Below are 19,462 nucleotides of genomic sequence, written 5' to 3'. Positions count from 1 at the left end.
CTACACTCTCCCCGGATATACCTGGGATGCCATGATGAAATATACAAAAGTAAAGTTTAAATTGCTCACAGACATTGACATGGTATTGTTCGTGGAGAGAGGTATCCGAGGTGGTCTTGGTCAATGCTCCAAAAGACATGCTCGTGCCAACAACAAGTACATGAGCTCATATGACCCATCTGTTCCATCATCATACTTGATGTATTTTGATGTTAACAATTTGTATGGATGGGCAATGAGTCAACCACTGCCTTATGCAGATTTCGAATGGATTGAAGACCTTGCAAGCTTCAACATCGAGTCTCATCCATTTGACTCTGAAATTGGTTATATACTTGAGATTGATCTGGAACATCCGAAACACTTGCACGATGCACATAGTGATTTGCCATTTTGTCCAACGCATGACAAACCTCCCGGCGCGAAGCAAGAGAAGCTTCTCGCAACGGTGAATGCGAAAAAGCGATATGTCATACACTATCGTGCATTGCAGCAGTGTTTGAAATATGGTTTGACAATCACTAAAATACACAGAGTCTTAAAGTTTAAGCAATCTTCTTGGCTCAAAACAAACATCGATTTGAATACACAGTTTCGTACACGTGCGAAAAATGATTTTGAAAAAAATCTATTCAAATTAATGAATAATGCTTTGTTTGGAAAAACCATGGAGGATGTTCGTAGTCACGTCCAAGTAAAACTGTTCACGGAATGGGCAGGTCGATATGGAGCAGAGGCTATGATTGCTAAACCTAACTTTCACAGTCGAAGTATTTTTGCGGAAAATTTAATCGCCGTAGAGTTGCGAAATCTCCAAGTGAAATTTAACAAACCGATATATGTTAGCATGTCTATTTTAGATATTTAAAAAACTTGTTTATATGAATTTCACCACGAGTTCATGACGCCGATGTACTGGGATAAATGTAAAGTCATGTATACGGATGCTGATAGTTTCATTTACCATATTGAATGTGAAGTCGTGTACGATGACATGAAATGTAATCTCGACAAATATGACACCAGCGACTATCCCCATGACAACGTTTATGGTATACCGCTAGTCAACAAAAAGGTCCCGGGTCTCATGAAAGACGAGAACAATGGGGCCATAATGACCGAATTCGTTGGACTTAGATCGAAGATGTATGCGATGCGAGTTGAGGGTAAGAAAGATGTTAAAAAAGCAAAGGGAGTAAAAAGTAATGTTGTGGCGAGAACCATAACATTCGAAGATTATGTGAAAAGTCTCAATGAACAGATTGAAATGAAGCGTTCTCAATCTTCAATTCGCTCTACATTACACAATGTCTATACCATCACAGAGACAAAAATTGCTCTAAGTCCACACGATGACAAGCGGTACGTTATACCTGGAACGGTAGACAAGTTGCCATGGGGCCATTACAGTATTCCCGAATTTTCAGAAGCTATGGAGGCATAGATCATTGTAAATGCGAATGAATGCTTATGAGTGTTAGAGATTGAGAGTATATTTGTACATTGAAAGTGAAAAAAATTGTGAGAGTGAGAACTTGTTCTCAACATTAATCTGTAATAAAAATTCTGTAAAAGAGGACTTTTCCTCAAAAACTTGTACATTTGTAATTATATTTTGTAACTGATGTAAAACAAATTTTTTTTTTTGTGAAACTCTGTCATTTTTTTTTCTTCAATCTGCTTTTCGTGCGGAGAACTTAGTTCGGGAAAGGTCGTAAAAATGAATCAGAATTTGAAATTTTTTTTATCTTTATTGCTTACAAATCATTTTTACTTATCCAACTATTGTGTATATTGCCGAAACCTAGCCATTTTACAAACAACTGGCTGCCACGCTTCTTCAATACTTTTTCAATGAGATATATATCGGGATATTTGGCTCGAAGCAGCTCTTGCTCGTAGAAACCACCGGCGATGGGCTTATTTTGATGATCTTTTATATTATAAGTAACTGGCTTAGTTTTTCTAACTCGATATATTGTAAATATTTCTGTTGTCCAATTTGGTGTATAACCTTTTTCGAATACATTCTTAAATTTACTTATGCACACTTTATCGCCGATTTTAAATTTTGCTTGGTTTCCAACTTCTGATCTATTGTATACATTACGCAACAGGCGTTTTTCATTCGCAGTGTTCACATCTTTCGGTTTCATTTTTATCGTACGATGTAATGTATCATTATATTTTATAATTAATGTATCGAGAATATCGATCCATTTCCAGTTTCCGCGAAAACTAAATTGAACCCACATTTTATTCTTAAGTGCACGATTGAAGCGCTCACAAATTGATGCTTTCAGGTTGCTAAATGTAGAAGACAAGTGTATGTTATACTTTTTCATCAAAACTTTAAAGTTCATATTATAAAATTCTTTTCCTCGATCGACGTGAAGATTTTTCGGTATGCGTCAGTATAGGGGCTAGGCCGGTTCTAAGCCAGCGATCTCAGGGGGGTGCGGGAACGGGGGAGCGCCCGGTCTACAGCGGGGGGTAGGGTCTGCAGCGGGCGAGGGGTCTGTAGAGGGAACCGTCAGGAGAGAGATGGAAGATGAATGTGAGAGAGATGGGAAAAATGATCCGCAGTGATGGTGGCAGGGTCTGTAGTGGAGGAGTTTGTAGAGGGATCACCAAGCGGGGGTGGAGAAGAGAGATGAATGAACGGGTGTAAAAGAGAAGGAAAATGGGAGTTGGGGAAATATTGTTTTTAATATTGCATACGCTTGACAAAATTTATTAAAAATTAGAATTATATTACAATACATTTCCATGGAATGAACGTATACATTAGTAAATTAATTAAATATATAGATTAAAAATACTGTTTACTCTATTTTAACATTATAATACAATTTACAGATAAACATATATATTTTTTTAACTCTATGTCGCTCCATTTCCTGGAACACAAAGAAAAACTCAAAAATTCTTAATTTTCTGTTTTTTTTTTCATTTTCGAAAAAAAAGGGTAATGATCAAAACTACTCACCATTATTTTTTACACACTCCGCATGTATTATACGCGATGAAGAGTGTGAGCGGCCGATCACAGTTGTAACACCAGAGGTCTCCCAAGACCTCGTAAGGCCCGACGTGGTGTTCAAAGTGGGCCACAGCACGCCCATAGGTTTCCGGGTCCCGTATGAAACAATCGACGCAAATGCGATTCTGCATACGGTCTGCATAATAAGATTTTATTCTGCAGACCCGGTCTGACGGTACCATGGCCAACGCCGTCGGTCGTGACAGTAGCCGTTGAGTCGATTCCCCTTCATCGACGGAGGAATCTGACTTGAAACCGTCGTCAGGTGTATTACCCTCCGCCGGCTCGATCTCGTGGAACTCCACGTCCTGACCGTAATACTGAAAGTCGCGCTGCATTTCATCGAGCATGTCGAGGACTTCATCGCCCTCAACATTGTCCTCGAGTTCAATATCATCACTACCACCACCATGCTATGCGAAATCGTCATCCTCATCCGGCATATCGATTATGTCGTTATTGGCAATTCCGACATCGTCGTCGTCATCGTTGGAGATGTCAATAACCATCACACCGTGTCCTTCATCACGCACATGATTATTTACAGGATTGTTGTCCTCATAAACTTCGACACTGTCTTCCGAAATGTCAACAACCATCACATCATCTACTTCACGCACTGCACTATCGTTATCCATGAGATCAACGATCTCCACAGCACTTTCGAATGATTTTGCACTCTGAGATATTTTTTTTTCTCGTGGATAAAATGAAAATTTGTAGCAATGAGACGGGTAAAGTCTTCGAAGGTTTTTCGTGGAGTGATTATTTTTGCCATAAGGGAAATGCCCTTTTTAAAACGTTTACAGGAGAAAAAGGTGGGGGGGGGGGGGGGAATATTGACACAATAGGGTGAAATTTTCAAGCCTTGCCACTTCCGTAGGCTACATCTTCTAGGAGACGTGGAGCGACTTTTCTCATTGTAAAATCGTATTCGATTACGATTGAGAAAGCATTTGAAAAAAAAATGTCCAACTAGAAATTTTTACTCAATGAGAGGGTGCTCACCACGGTCTTACATACAGGTCTTGCAATTCCTCGGAGTGGGGGCAAGCCGCAGTGACTCGCTTGTTGAAGTAAATTCTATTTACTTTTATTGCCATACGCGGCGCTGCTATCGAGTGTCGATGGTTAACATAACCTCAAAATTTGCGTTTCTCAATCTCAACTTTCAACTCAACATTCGTACTCCAAACCTGCTCCAAACCTCCAAACAAACTCCAAAAGTGGTTATACGCGGTTATACGGGTTTTGTGCTTGTAAGTGATATTCGTGAAAAAAATTAATAATCATGGGAAGATCGTGCATCATTCGGAATTGTAACAGTGATTACAGAAGTGGAAAACAAAAAGTTTCAATTTTCAAAGTGCCGACTAACGTTGAGACTCTACAAAAGTGGAAAGCCGCTATTCCCGATTTATTGGAGCTGAAGTCTTCGCAGTGTATTTGCGAAAAGCATTTCGAAGAGAAATACATTGTCCGGAAGTATGTAAAGCACGATGCAAATGGAAAAGTAATTGCAGAAGTAAGAGTTTATTATAATTTTTTTCCACGATATTTATTTTTATGGATACCATTTCTTCAATGCATATACAATTTTTTACGCAGGTTCCGTTCCAACGTCCGCGATTATCGGCCTCTGCTATTCCAACAATTTTTGGCGAAAGCACGCTGTCCCGGATCATGAAAGAGTCCATTTCAAATTTGGGTGAACCAGTGCACAGGTGCAACAAGGATTCTGAGGAGCAGAATGAAAGTGATTGCCTGATGTTGGCACAATCCATTACCGAGCAGGAGATAATAGACTTTGAAGTTGAAAAAAGTATGTATAATTTATAACAAATAATAAAAATAGAGGAAACAAAACAAATATATGCATGAATCAGTAATATTATCCAAAAAATGTAATATTGACTATTAGAAATATCGAAGGAGGCAGAGAATAACATTCATATACTCGCTTATTGATAACAAAAAAAATGATAATATACACAAGACGGTCTCTTTTGTGGAAAATAGTATAATTACACTCGAATCACTCCTCTCAGTCACGCTCAATTAAAATCATTTAACGACAAGTATATTATTTCTTTACCTCATCATTACAGATGTGTCCAATGAAAAAAAGTGTTCGAGGATTGAAACCGACCAGGAAATCGATGCAGGAGTCAAAGCAGCACAGGCGAACACTGCTAGTGTTTTCGATCAAGGAATACTTCAAACCGGTCGTTGCGATGAAGTTATTTCTGAAGAGGCCTCATCTGTCGGAATGAGTTTATCGAAACAGATGTCGCATAGTGATAGGAAATTCGAGTTCCCAAGTGTAGTACTCCATGAACGTAAGTCACAATTTCTTAATACGAGAATTCTCAAAATTAAATTCTACAAACGTAATATACTTACCTTAACCCATTTAGATATTAAAAATTAATCCTATCGTGAGACCTGAAATGCATGAGCCTGCATGAGTGGCAATTCTCTTCTCTTTCTGTGGAATTATAAAACCAAAAAAAATTAAGTAAAAAAAGTATGTATCATGATCATATTGAAAAAACTACAATAAAAATAAAGAACCCAACGGTTATTGCAAATCTTGCATGATTTTGTGAATTGATTCAAATTTCTACAGGTATTGCACAACAGTCACATCTCATTGAGGACAGCGGCAAGTATTCCGCACACTGTTAAAAAAATTTTTTTCAAACAAGTAACTTTTTTTTAATGCAAATAAATGAATTACTTGTATATTATCTAGTAATTCATTATTGTTTCCATGTAAATATGTTTTTGACATAAATTTAATATTTTTATGAAAACAAATATAAATTTCTTAAAAATAATGGACCGTTAATAGACGAGATTGCACGTTCACTACAAACAATGCGTCAATTTAATTCGGCTGACTAAATAAAAATTTCGACAGAGCTTTCGAATTTTTGCAGCCAAAGTATGTTTTGTTCGAAATGAAAAAAAATGTACAATCTTAATTTAGAAAGTAATTTCTTTCTTCTTCCTGGAATACAAATTTTTTCGATTAAAGTTTTTTATTTTTATACCGAAGAGTAATGCGATTGCTGGAATAAAAGTCAATTACTTGTTTCAAGTACGTTGCGTGTTTCCAATGAAAAATATTGCATATTTTTCATGAGTAATTTCCATGTATGTCATCAAAATAAAATATTGTCACCAAAAATATTATTTATTTACCACGAAAATATATTATTTGCTATTGGCAGCAATTCTGTATTTAATTTAAATAACGGTATTTAGTTTCAAGAACCTTTATTATAACGACTAATCAATAACTGCCAAAAAAATGATTTATTGGACGTAAAATATTTTTTTATCCAACCCAAATGAAAATATTTTAGTAGCCAATGAATTTCCCTCAAATAATTTGAATTACTTGGAAAAAGAATGTTTTTTTAACAGTGCAGTAGTTCCAAGATCGTGGAGCGTCAGTGAACTATCAACAGAGCCCACACAAAATGTGTTGTTCTCACATGCTTGAGTGATAGAGAGGAATGGAGTAAAAGCCCCAGTAATTCAGAAATGCGTTACCCTTTCGAGTGATAAAGTATTGTCTTATCACGTTTATGGGCGGTTTGTCAATGCAGAAGAATCGCAACTGCCTCGCACCTTAGATGCGCAAGCAAGTTCTGAAGATTTTTAATTCCTGCACGACTTGTGTACAAGCCGTGAAAACTGATTCCTCTCCTCAATCTTCATTGTCGAAACTAGTCGACATTAAATCTCGAGGCGGGTTGATTCACGCCAATCAAAGATTTTTCAATCTCATTCGTTACGTCGAAGAGTGTTTCGCAAAACATTCTTCTTACGCAGACGTTTTTGACCTCACAATGGATGAGGTTCTCTCTACCTACAATTTCACTTTCCCATGTCCAGAACATGCTTCTAATATATTATCTTATGCTTTAGTGTGCTTATCTTTGTTTAAGAATGAGACAACGAGCTCACCAACAAAATTTGACGCTTGCACCGAATTTCGTCACAAAAAAAATATTGTCTAAATTGACGAATAATTAAGAAAATAAATTGGTTGGTTCAAGTATAAATTATGATGTCCGAGTAATTTCGTTTCCCATCCCTTCCCGTACAACTATTAAGTATAAATTAGACTTATTAATTAAATTAAAAATTATGACCTATTTATGTCAGGAAAATTTCTTACGATTGGTCTCAATTATTGTGCTTAAATATATTTTTTGTTTTGCTTCTTTCGGTACTAAATTATAGAAAAGTTTTTCCAATAAATATTGTATATAGATACATTAGGAAAAAAAAAACGTAATGAGATTCGAACCCCGAACGACTGGACTCAAATTCGATAACTTATGCACTAGACCAATCTACGAATTGTCTAAATATATTGAAAACTCGATCAAGCTTATCAGCTCCGCTTGATTTTTGGGCAAGTTTTGGATTATTTTTTGCTCTGTAAATTTTTTTCATTATTTATATGTAATATTTTTTCGCTTCTTTATATGTTCAATGAAATTAAAGTCATTCAGTTTTATTTTTCATTCAGATTTAGTTATATTTTTCAGATTTTTTTCGGTTCAGTTCTGTTCTAGTGCGCCTGCGCCGCACAATTGACACTCGATTACAGTGCCGTACGTGGCCAACCTGTGAACTTGGGAAAACGACTTCAACAAGCGAGTCACCCCCCACTACCAGAGTTGCAAGACCGTGGTGCTCACCCACATCCTTTCCCTTGACCTATTATTCACGTAGACTGATGTGGCAAAAGTAAAGGCAAACTAAGTAGAGTAACTAGGGGAGATCTAACCCATGGGATCTCAGCGGGGTGCGGGGACGGGGGAGCGCGGGGAAGGGACCAGCGCGGGGTCTGTTGCGGGGCAGAGTGTGGAGGGGGAACCGTTGTGGAGGTGAGTGGAGGAGATGGTCAGAGAAAGAGGCTGCTCGCAGGGGGGGGGGGCATTATTATTCACGATTAAGTGAACATTTCTTATTTTATTCCTATATCTAAGTACATTTTTTTCTTCATGAATCTATACAAAACAAATCTTATTCTAAATCTATGTACTTATACAAATTTTTTATTATTAATTTCAAAACCATTTTCAAACGTCCCCTGGAACAGAAAAAACCCACCAAAAATTCTTAATTTTTTCATTTAATATAGCTAAAAATTGATTTAAACGAAAGATAACTCACCATCACTTCATGCATATTCTGCACATTGCGTGGGCGATGAACAACGATAGCGATCTGCCGCAGTTGCTACACCACCGATCGTCCAAGATGTCATACCTTCCCCTCAGGTGGGTGAAGTGGGCGGTGACTCGCCCATAGACTTCCGAGTCCTGTACAAAGCAGCCTGTGCAGACCCAGAATTCACGATCATCCGCGTAGAACGATTGGATGCGGCAAATCTTCGTCATCGGGGTCAAGTTTACCGCCGATTCCGGACGCCGCATCATGTCCAGCCAGGAATCACTCGAGTATTCATACGGCGACACAGCACGATCACATAAAAGTTCTTCTACATCATCATCATCATTTTCGTCTCCATGAGTGAGGTCGACGATTTCACGCACTCCAGAGTGATCGGCATCCAGTTCATAATCGGGCGACGCACGCGAATCATTTTCATATTCCGAGCAGTCTATGTCAGTTCCATAATCGGGTAATGCAGATCTATTCCGATATAATTGAAACTCTTCATAGAGGCCGAAATCATCCTCGGTATCGTAGTTTTCGATACTCAAAGATTCCTACTTGCACTTTGAACACTTGGAATTTTAATGATTTCAATATTCGAATCAACTTCACCACTACCACCACACTCGCTTTCAACAACATCCTCAATTGTGAGGTCGATAATTTCAATATGAGACATGATGTATTTTTTTCTTGATAAGGTTTCGCGAACATCGAAACAAAACTTCGATGAGTCAGAAGAGACGTAGAGAGCAGAGTGATTTTCCTCGTGAGAAAAATGTCCTTTTAACTCTTCGTAGAAACAAAGAAAAAGAGGGAGGATTCTGCATACTTTCAACACTTTAACGAATAGCAAGCATTGAATCCCCTCCAACGACTTTCCATCAAAATTAGAAAATGTACAACTGAACTTTTTCAGCAAAAAAAACTTCTACTGCTGGGAAAAAAATCTAAGGACCCGCAATGACCTGCGAGTGAGGAACGAAAAGGAGCGGAAGTTTTTTTCAATCATTTCAAACTACCCATGAAATTCATAATCAAATTTATGACATTCGAAGTATGTCGAATATCCGCCATGGTGTAACTAAGATTTACTGACACTGAAAAAAAAAGTGTTTCGAAAACTTTCTACGGAAATGCCCACCCACGCAACTTTTCTCAAACCAGATTTATCTTGATCACTTAATGGGTTTTTAGGGGGACGGAGTATTAAAAAATATACCATGAAATGATTTGGGGTAGTAGAACGGAAATTCTAATGATGAAAGTGGGGAGGGAAATATTTAAAAGACATTGGAATAAAAAATGGGATCATTTCTGAAGTCGAGGTCGAGATGGAGAGGTGTGCAAGTATGTATGCTATCCACCCGGCGAAACATCCATTGGCATTAACAGCAAATGAACTTGAATCATTACCGAAGGCTTTGCTTTTGAAGTATTAAAGTGCATTCATTCCTGTTTTATGGAATCGTTTACCCAAGTATTTGCAGTGTGATAGTGAAGTGCAATCATATCAATTGTGCTACGATCATTTTAATCAACCCTGGCTACATACGCATATTGATTCTTGTAGACCTAAACGTCGAGATTGTGAAAAGTGTCACATAATGGAACGACTTGTGAATATCTATACGACTCTACGCATAAAAAATCCCTGTGAAATGACATCGGAGGAGCTCCAAATTATATCTCCTACCGTCTTTAAACAATGTTTTAGTGAATATACAGATATCCTGTGGGATCGTTTACCAGAATATTACAAATGTGATAGAGAGATTGCATTGTTACGTCGTTGCGTTGAACATTGGAACGTATCGTCGATGGATGATCATATTGACGGTCCTGCTCCTCAACGACGACATTGTTGGAAATGTTGTGAAGGCCCTAACGTGTTTGAACAAGTTTAGAATGCAGGTGTTCAAAACGTGTTCGAACACAATATATCGATCACAATATAGATCACGTTTGAACCTGTTTGAAAACGTGTGGAAGGGGATGATTCAGTTTTGGGGTAGGGATAGATGGAAAAACTACAAATAGCAGAGTCCAGAAGAAAAAAGCATCACTTCACATTTTCATAAAGTTGAGTCGAGACTTGCTCTTTGTGGAAAAATCTCAAAAAAACTATATTCATCGTAAAATGGAGTTCGCCGCAATAAACGTCATCATCGCAAAGTCCTAATATCTTCCTACTAAGAAGTTGAACGAGCTCGAAGTCGATGGGGAATATCTCGTCTCGGATATCAGGATCGCAAACACCAAGTGGGGCAAAAGATACGTTGCCGAAATCAAGAATAAATTCAACATATTCCTGCCGCCACGAGTCGTAATGGCATTCGATCAGCATCCTGCTACATTCAAGAAACTCCTGGAAACAGCTCATAACGGGGAACTTTATATGAAGTATCTCAGTGGCGATTTGAAGGCAATCAAATTTTGTCAAAGAGAAGTTTAATGTTTCTCAACAAATAGAAAAAATGTAAATAGTATATGTAAATTTTCGATGAAGTGTGAGTAATGTTGAAAGAGGAGGAGGAGGAGGAAGAGTATTATATAAAATAAAAAAAAACACACACTCATATATGGAAAAAAAAATGTTTTGTTTATTCAAAAATCCCTCGTTTGCACAATGCATGATATACATATAACCAGCTTTTCAAAGATTTTACATTCATCGTTGCACAATTGAATTTCGATTGGTCGGTATGATGGTCGCATTTCGATGGACTTTTCGGCAGTTTTTTCAACGATCGGCAGTCCAGAGTTTCCAAATCGACAATCTCCGTTGACAGATTCAAAAAGTTCGTCAGCCACAAAGACTTTTCGCAGCCTTTTACGAAGATGGTATGAGCACCGTGTAAGATAGTTTGAATTATTCCTCTTGCCGCACCGTATGGTATAACACCAAAATCCCATGATAATCCATGAAAATGGCGTTCCAGCCATTTGTTTGTCGTTTTATACTTTATCGGCAGAGAATCCCATGCATACGGTGGTGTGAAGAAAGTAGTAAGTCTATGCGGGTTCTGGCTCAAATGGGGGCGAGGGGTAAGCGGTGCGAGGGGGGAAGCCCCGCTACGTGATCCCCCGCGCCGTAGTCCAGAACCTATATAGCTATACTACTGTAGGCCCTATATGGGTGGAGGGGAGGGGGGGGGGGAGGACCCATGACGAAGGGTCTGCAGGTCCGGAGGAGGAGAGAGAGGGAGATAGCTAGATGGGGTAAATGGTGAGAATGAGAGAGATGAATGTTTCCGAAAGGAAATAGCATGCAAGTGAGAGAGAGAGAGAGAGAGACGAGTGTTGAATGAAATAAACTTACACGTTTAGGTTAAATTTATCATATATTATACGAAAGAAATATACAAATTTAAAATAAAATGTGTGTGTGTGTGTGTATTAATATGTGTTTATTTTTCTTGAATCATCTTTCATATTTATGCTGTTTCTGAAACAGATAGAAGTAAAATTTTCAAATTAATTTTCAATTCTTTGTGACATGATTCCATTCAAATTAATAAAATAAGGTACTTACTCTTTTTAAAATGGATCACAGTCCGGACAGATATTTGCTGTTACGACGTGATATAAGCGAGTCCTACAATCCTGACAACTCGCTGTAGACACAGTTTTCCATGACTCCGTTTCATGTATGCGCACGGCGGTCAGTTTTTCAAACATTTCACCATCCGCTCCAAGAACGCACACACCGCACAATTTTTCACCTCTTTCGGTGCGATAATACACTGAGACTATGCACACCTTAGAGTCTTCGTTTAACATGTTTTTCTCCTCTTCGGTAAATTTACTTCGCACTTTGAGATATCCATGATTTGTCGAATCACATTCACAGGATTGAACGATGTTTTCGTTGCTTGACATTGTGTTGCTTTTTAATATAAAAAACGAAGAAACCGAAGGGAATCGACTCTCGAACAAAAATAAAAATGACTGTGCTTTGAGAAAACTTTGCAGAGTTGTGAGCTCCTGACAAATTTGCTATTCCCTTTTGCACTCACCCCACTCTGCAAGCTTTTCCCACTTTTCTCAAAAACAAAAAAAAAACAGCTCACTTATCTCATCATATTTGAAGATATTCAGTGTAATAAAAGGTAAAAAAATTTTTACCTAATCATCCAAAAATGAATGCTAAAGTTTATAGAATGGATGAAAAAAAAAACTCTCAAACTTCCATAATGGAGTTCTCCGCAATCAACAAAATCATCACCAAGTCAGAGTATCTTCCTTCCAAGAAGCTGAAAGAGCTGCAAGTCAACGAGGAATATCTCGTCTCGGACGTGAGGACAGCAAATACTAAATGGGGAAAACGATACGTTGCCGAAATCGGGAATCAGTTCACCATATTCCTGCCGCCGCGAGTTGTCAAGGCATTCGACCAGAATCCAACGGTATTCGAGAAACTTCTGGAAACGGCTCATTGTGGACAACTCTACATGAAATACCTCGGTGGTGATTGGAACGCAATTGAGTTTTCTCAAAGAGATTGTTAATATTTCTCAACAAAAAAAAATTTGAATCGTCAATGAAATGTATATTATGTTGAAGGAGTAGGAGGAGGAGGAAGAGTATTATATAAAATAAAAAAAAACACACACTCATATATGGAAAAAAAAATGTTTTGTTTATTCAAAAATCCCTCGTTTGCACAATGCATGATATACATATAACCAGCTTTTCAAAGATTTTACATTCATCGTTGCACAATTGAATTTCGATTGGTCGGTATGATGGTCGCATTTCGATGGACTTTTCGGCAGTTTTTTCAACGATGGGCAGTCCAGAGTTTCCAAATCGACAATCTCCGTTGACAGATCCAAAAAGTTCGTCAGCCATAAAGACTTTTCGCCGCCTTTTACGAAGATGGTATGAGCGCCGCGTAAGATAGTTTGAATTATTCCTCTTGCAGCATCGTATGGTATTACACCAAAATCCCATGATAATCCATGGAAATTACGTTCCAGCCATTTGTTTGTCGTTTTATACTTTGTCGGCAGAGAATCCCATGCATACGGTGGTGCGAAGAAAAGTGTGAGGTTCAGCATTCTTCACGTCCGCACGAATGGTTGAAATTTCTTTGAGTATAAACTCATTGATGGGTCCTTTGAAGCCTTGTAGATCGATGACAAAATCCATGATGACTGTTGGCTGAAGAAGTTGATGGTACGGTTTTATACCAATTTTCTCACCCCACCACTCACAGGATTGTATTCAACGATGCGATCGTGTAGAATGAGACAGTATGCGCATGTTTGTGCTGAAATATTTGTGCTTGTTTCAAATTCGAGGCGCACATCAACAGGTCCAGACTTGAGAGAATCGTTCTGCTTCGAGCAGTCAATCACAATGAGAGGTGCAAATTTGAGAAAATCCGCTTTTGTAAGCCATGGTTCGGCCTCCTTATTGTAGTACATCGGTTGAAAATTTGTATACATATCGTAGTGTACTGCATACTGATTTTGTTCAATATTCAAATTCATATTACCATAAGGATAGCATTGTGAATTCAAGTATAATTTTACATCAGTAACGTTGCAATGATCAAAATTACTCGCATTTTGCCTCTTATTATTCTTTCGTCCTGTTTGGAATGCCAGGATCACATATCGAGGTTTTTCCAGCTGCGTTGATGTCTTGACTGACCACACGTGTTTCGATGTCGCCGGTAACATTGGATATTCATACAATTCCCACGTACGAAAACTCATTGGAATTGGGGTATCTTTGGCGATGAATTTCAACAGTTGAACTTTCCGTTTATCCGCCACGGTGACGTATGGAACGAGCCATTCAATTTTCCGTAGTGTAATTTTATAATCTTCAGCGGCTGGTTGAACTATGGCATTATCATCGGAACGTGATCTAGTCAAAATCAATTGGTGCTTTACATTCACCACCATTTTTCGATAATCTTCAGCAAATCCCAGCAGCATGCTCAGTGATATGCATACGTCAAAGTTGCCTGCTACGTCTACAATTTGTTTAGTCTCCCCAACATCGAGTCAACCGGTGTTCTCAAGCATTGCACTTCTCGCCGACGAATGAGATGTATATCCTTTGATGAGAGATGTGATTCCCACATTTTTATTACGATCGATTTCAACTGCGTTAAGTTCATAACGCACCTCCTCGAATAAATGACAAATGGCATTGTTGACGAGGCTTGTTGCAGCTAACGCTGCACCATCTGCCTTTGTCAGTTTGCCGCAAATGTGAATTGAACTTTTACTCGGTAGAATTGATAAATCTTGATGGTGGATTGAAATACGTATTTCATCACTGTTGTTGTATGTTGACGACGCGTATGGTTGATGAGCATGAACCTCATAATGTATGATGGATTCGTCAAACATGACGGGTGTCTGGATGTTTACGATTTCTTCCTCCATTGCAGGCAGCAGATGCACAACGAGCAAAGCAGATAATTTCTCACACGCGAACTCCACGAATTTTGAGACTCAAACTCTTCAAGAGCAGAAGGTTTTGAGGTGTTAGCTCTTTGAGCGTTGATCGACGACTGCTTTTGCGATCCCATGTTGGCTTATTAATATTGCCAATACGATGATTGTAAATTATGCCCACTTAGATTTTATATGAACTTTTATGGTGATGACTTCACCGCGGAAATTGATCAAATCTCCGTCTTGATCGACAATACGAAGCTGTATATTGTCAATGCGACGAGTTGTGATTGGTAGATAAATGACGCTCGACGGTATTTCGATGATTTTATAGCCGGCTGGTACAGATGGGAAAAATTCGTGAATTGTATGAACTTTTCGCCCGTTGATGTATGCACCAGTGGTTATGTTACACTCGACTCGAATGGCGTTCACTTTGAGAATGGACACGGGTAGATCGGACACATGTCTTTTATTGGGCTCCAAACGACGCGACGTAAAACCCAGCAAAGGTCCAATCGAATTTTTGGATGTAAAATCAATCGATTGATTGCACTCAATTTCACTGCGTAGCGTATAATTATTCGGCTTAAGCTGAATTTGTATGTTTTTAGATGCCAACTCAGTTTTCAAATATTTTTCAATATCTTCAATTTCATAGCTGCCCGTTGGAATGGTCACTACATGATTTCCAACGTGAAATTCATTGCAACCAATGTCGATATTTGGAATCGAATTGAATGTGAGCAGCTCGACGAGTCCAAGAGTATAATTTTTGTCGGGCGATAGTTCGATGGGTGGAAAAAATTGTGCCTCGAGTATGGAGGATGATCCAGTAATGGTGATCGTCAAACTATCATCCATGATGCTCGCAGATTTAGAACTAAACACACAGCTCCATAGTTCTCATTTATATAGTGCATAATTGTCTCGCCGATTTAGTTGCCCACACAAAAATTTCAAGCATAAATGCCCGCATATTATTGTATCGTATTCTTGATACTTTTTATAATTGTATTTCACGCTACCAACATTGAAGTATGTCATGAGTTCGGGTGGAGGTGGGAGATTGCCGAAGCTGTCAAAGTATGTGACTCGCTGACCAGTCTTTTTATATGCAACCCAGTGTGTCCGAGGGCCCACATTTTCATCCAAATTCACGATTGCCGATTCTTGTTTGAGTGGTCCATTTTCAGGTAAAGTATCACGCATGAAAACGCCACGAAAGTTACGAATTTTCATGGTGTCGGTGAGTGGTTGATGTGGTAGCGTGATTATACGTTTTTTGTCCCGAGGTAAAGACCCAAACCCTGTTTGTATGGTTTCAGATGTAAACCTTTACCCAAAGCGATGGCCTCGAGTGTTCTGTTGTGACGCTTACTTTCCTCCAATTCCTTTTTAGCTGCTTGAGCAGCATTTACAGCTTTGACTATTGCAGCACTTCCACCGGATAATGCACCAACGGCGCTAAGGCCGGCAAAGATGGGTAAAAGGAAGGGCAATAAACCGCCGGTTTTTTGAGGAACAGGTAGAACCCGAGGTGTGCGTACTTTAACACCTTTAACACTGGCACGCGCACCATTCAATGCTGACATGACAATTTCACGGGGGTCACCACTACGAATCATGGCTTTCTTTGCAGCACTGATGATCTTTTTCAGGCAAATCTGAGAAAATAGTGTGAGAAAAAGGTACTGCAGAACCGCTAGAAGAAAAATTCACATTTAAATTCTTTCTGTTCTATTTTTCTCAAATATAACATTGGACAATCTGGTGGGCAATCTCAGGTTTCCGTATTGATTAGAGATATGGTCACCGAAGGCTATCACCAACACAAGCACATTTTTCGGAGTGAGGACAAATTCTGAAAAAAAAAAATCTAAAGGAATATCTTTCAGACCGCTAATCACATAAAGGGTTCCAGCGTAGACACGTTTCAAATGGTCAACAATTTATCTCACATGCTATCTGAGAAAATAGTGTGAGAAAAAGGTACTGCAGAACCGCTAGAAGAAAAATTCACATTTAAATTCTTTCTGTTCTATTTTTCTCAAATATAACATTGGACAATCTGGTGGGCAATCTCAGGTTTCCGTATTGATTAGAGATATGGTCACCGAAGGCTATCACCAACACAAGCACATTTTTCGGAGTGAGGACAAATTCTGAAAAAAAAAAACTAAAGGAATATCTTTCAGACCGCTAATCACATAAGGGTTCCAGCGTGGACACGTTTCAAAATGGTCAACAATTTATCACACATGCTATCTGAGAAATAGTGTGAGAAAAAGGTACTGCAGAACCGCTAGAAGAAAAATTCGCATTCTTTTCAGTTAGACGTGTATTTTTACTATCCCAGAGATAATGTAGGATTGGATGTAGATAGTAGGTGGAAGTTTGAGAGTTTTTTTTTTTCATCCATTCTATAAACTTTAGCATTCATTTTTGGATGATTAGGTAAAAATTTTTTTACCTTTTATTACACTGAATATCTTCAAATATGATGAGATAAGTGAGCTGTTTTTTTTTTGTTTTTGAGAAAAGTGGGAAAAGCTTGCAGAGTGGGGTGAGTGCAAAAGGGAACAGCAAATTTGTCAGGAGCTCACAACTCTGCAAAGTTTTCTCAAAGCACAGTCATTTTTATTTTTGTTCGAGAGTCGATTCCCTTCGGTTTCTTCGTTTTTTATATTAAAAAGCAACACAATGTCAAGCAACGAAAACATCGTTCAATCCTGTGAATGTGATTCGACAAATCATGGATATCTCAAAGTGCGAAGTAAATTTACCGAAGAGGAGAAAAACATGTTAAACGAAGACTCTAAGGTGTGCATAGTCTCAGTGTATTATCGCACCGAAAGAGGTGAAAAATTGTGCGGTGTGTGCGTTCTTGGAGCGGGTGGTGAAATGTTTGAAAAACTGACCGCCGTGCGCATACATGAAACGGAGTCATGGAAAACTGTGTCTACAGCGAGTTGTCAGGATTGTAGGACTCGCTTATATCACGTCGTAACAGCAAATATCTGTCCGGACTGTGATCCATTTTAAAAAGAGTAAGTACCTTATTTTATTAATTTGAATGGAATCATGTCACAAAGAATTGAAAATTAATTTGAAAATTTTACTTCTATCTGTTTCAGAAACAGCATAAATATGAAAGATGATTCAAGAAAAATAAACACATATTAATACACACACACACACACACATTTTATTTTAAATTTGTATATTTCTTTCGTATAATATATGATAAATTTAACCTAAACATGTAAGTTTATTTCATTCAACACTCGTCTCTCTCTCTCTCACTTGCATGCTATTTCCTTTCGGAAACATTCATCTCTCTCATTCTCACCATTTACCCCATCTAGCTATCTCCCTCTCTCTCCTCCTCCGGACCTGCAGACCCTTCGTCGTGGGTCCTTCCCCCCCCCCTCCCCTCCACCGATATAGGGCCTACAGTAGTATGGCTATATAGGTTCTGGACTACGGCGCGGGGGATGACGTAGCGGGGCTTCCCCCCTCGCACCGCTTACCCCTCGCGACCATTTGAGCCAGAACCCGCATAGACTTACTACTTTCTTCACACCACCGTATGCATGGGATTCTCTGCCGATAAAGTATAAAACGACAAACAAATGGATGGAACGCCATTTTCATGGATTATCATGGGATTTTGGTGTTATACCATACGATGCGGCAAGAGGAATAATTCAAACTATCTTACACGGTGCTCATACCATCTTCGTAAAAGGCTGCGAAAAGTCTTTGTGGCTGACGAACTTTTTGAATCTGTCAACGGAGATTGTCGATTTGGAAACTCTGGACTGCCGATCGTTGAAAAAACTGCCGAAAAGTCCATCGAAATGCGACCATCATACCGACCAATCGAAATTCAATTGTGCAACGATGAATGTAAAATCTTTGAAAAGCTGGTTATATGTATATCATGCATTGTGCAAACGAGGGATTTTTGAATAAACAAAACATTTTTTTTTCCATATATGAGTGTGTGTTTTTTTTTATTTTATATAATTCTCTTCCTCCTCCTCCTCCTACTCCTTCAACATAATATACATTTCATTGACGATTCAAATTTGTTTTTGTTGAGAAATATTAACAATCTCTTTGAGAAAACTCAATTGCGTTCCAATCACCACCGAGGTATTTCATGTAGAGTTGTCCACAATGAGCCGTTTCCAGAAGTTTCTCGAATACCGTTGGATTCTGGTCGAATGCCTTGACAACTCGCAGCGGCAGGAATATGGTGAACTGATTCCCGATTTCGGCAACGTATCGTTTTCCCCATTTAGTATTTGCTGTCCTCACGTCCGAGACGAGATATTCCTCGTTGACTTGCAGCTCTTTCAGCTTCTTGGAAGGAAGATACTCTGACTTGGTGACGATTTTGTTGATTGCGGAGAACTCCATTATGGATGTAGTTTTTGAGATTTTTCTTCAAAGAGCAAGTCTTGACTCAACTTTACGAAGATGTGGAGTGATGATTTTTTCTTCTGGACTCTGCTATTTGTAGTTTTTTCATCCATCCCTACCCCAAAACTGAATCATCCCCTACTACACATTTAAAAAAAAAACAGGTTTAAACTTGATCAACGCTCGCATTAGCGCAGCCTCCCCCGACTATCCCTCGGCTCATCCGTTTTTGACTTCACCAATGTTGCAAACACCTGCATACTTGTTCAAACACGTTCAGAGCATTTCTTACAATTTTGACGGAGAGGTGCTGGGCCGTCAATATGGCCATCCATCGAAGATGTATTCCAGTGATCATGACATC

This window comes from Venturia canescens, chromosome 11 (assembly GCF_019457755.1).
Source record: "Venturia canescens isolate UGA chromosome 11, ASM1945775v1, whole genome shotgun sequence".
NCBI lineage: Eukaryota > Metazoa > Arthropoda > Insecta > Hymenoptera > Ichneumonidae > Venturia > Venturia canescens.
Note: the sequence above shows the minus strand (reverse complement) of the source record.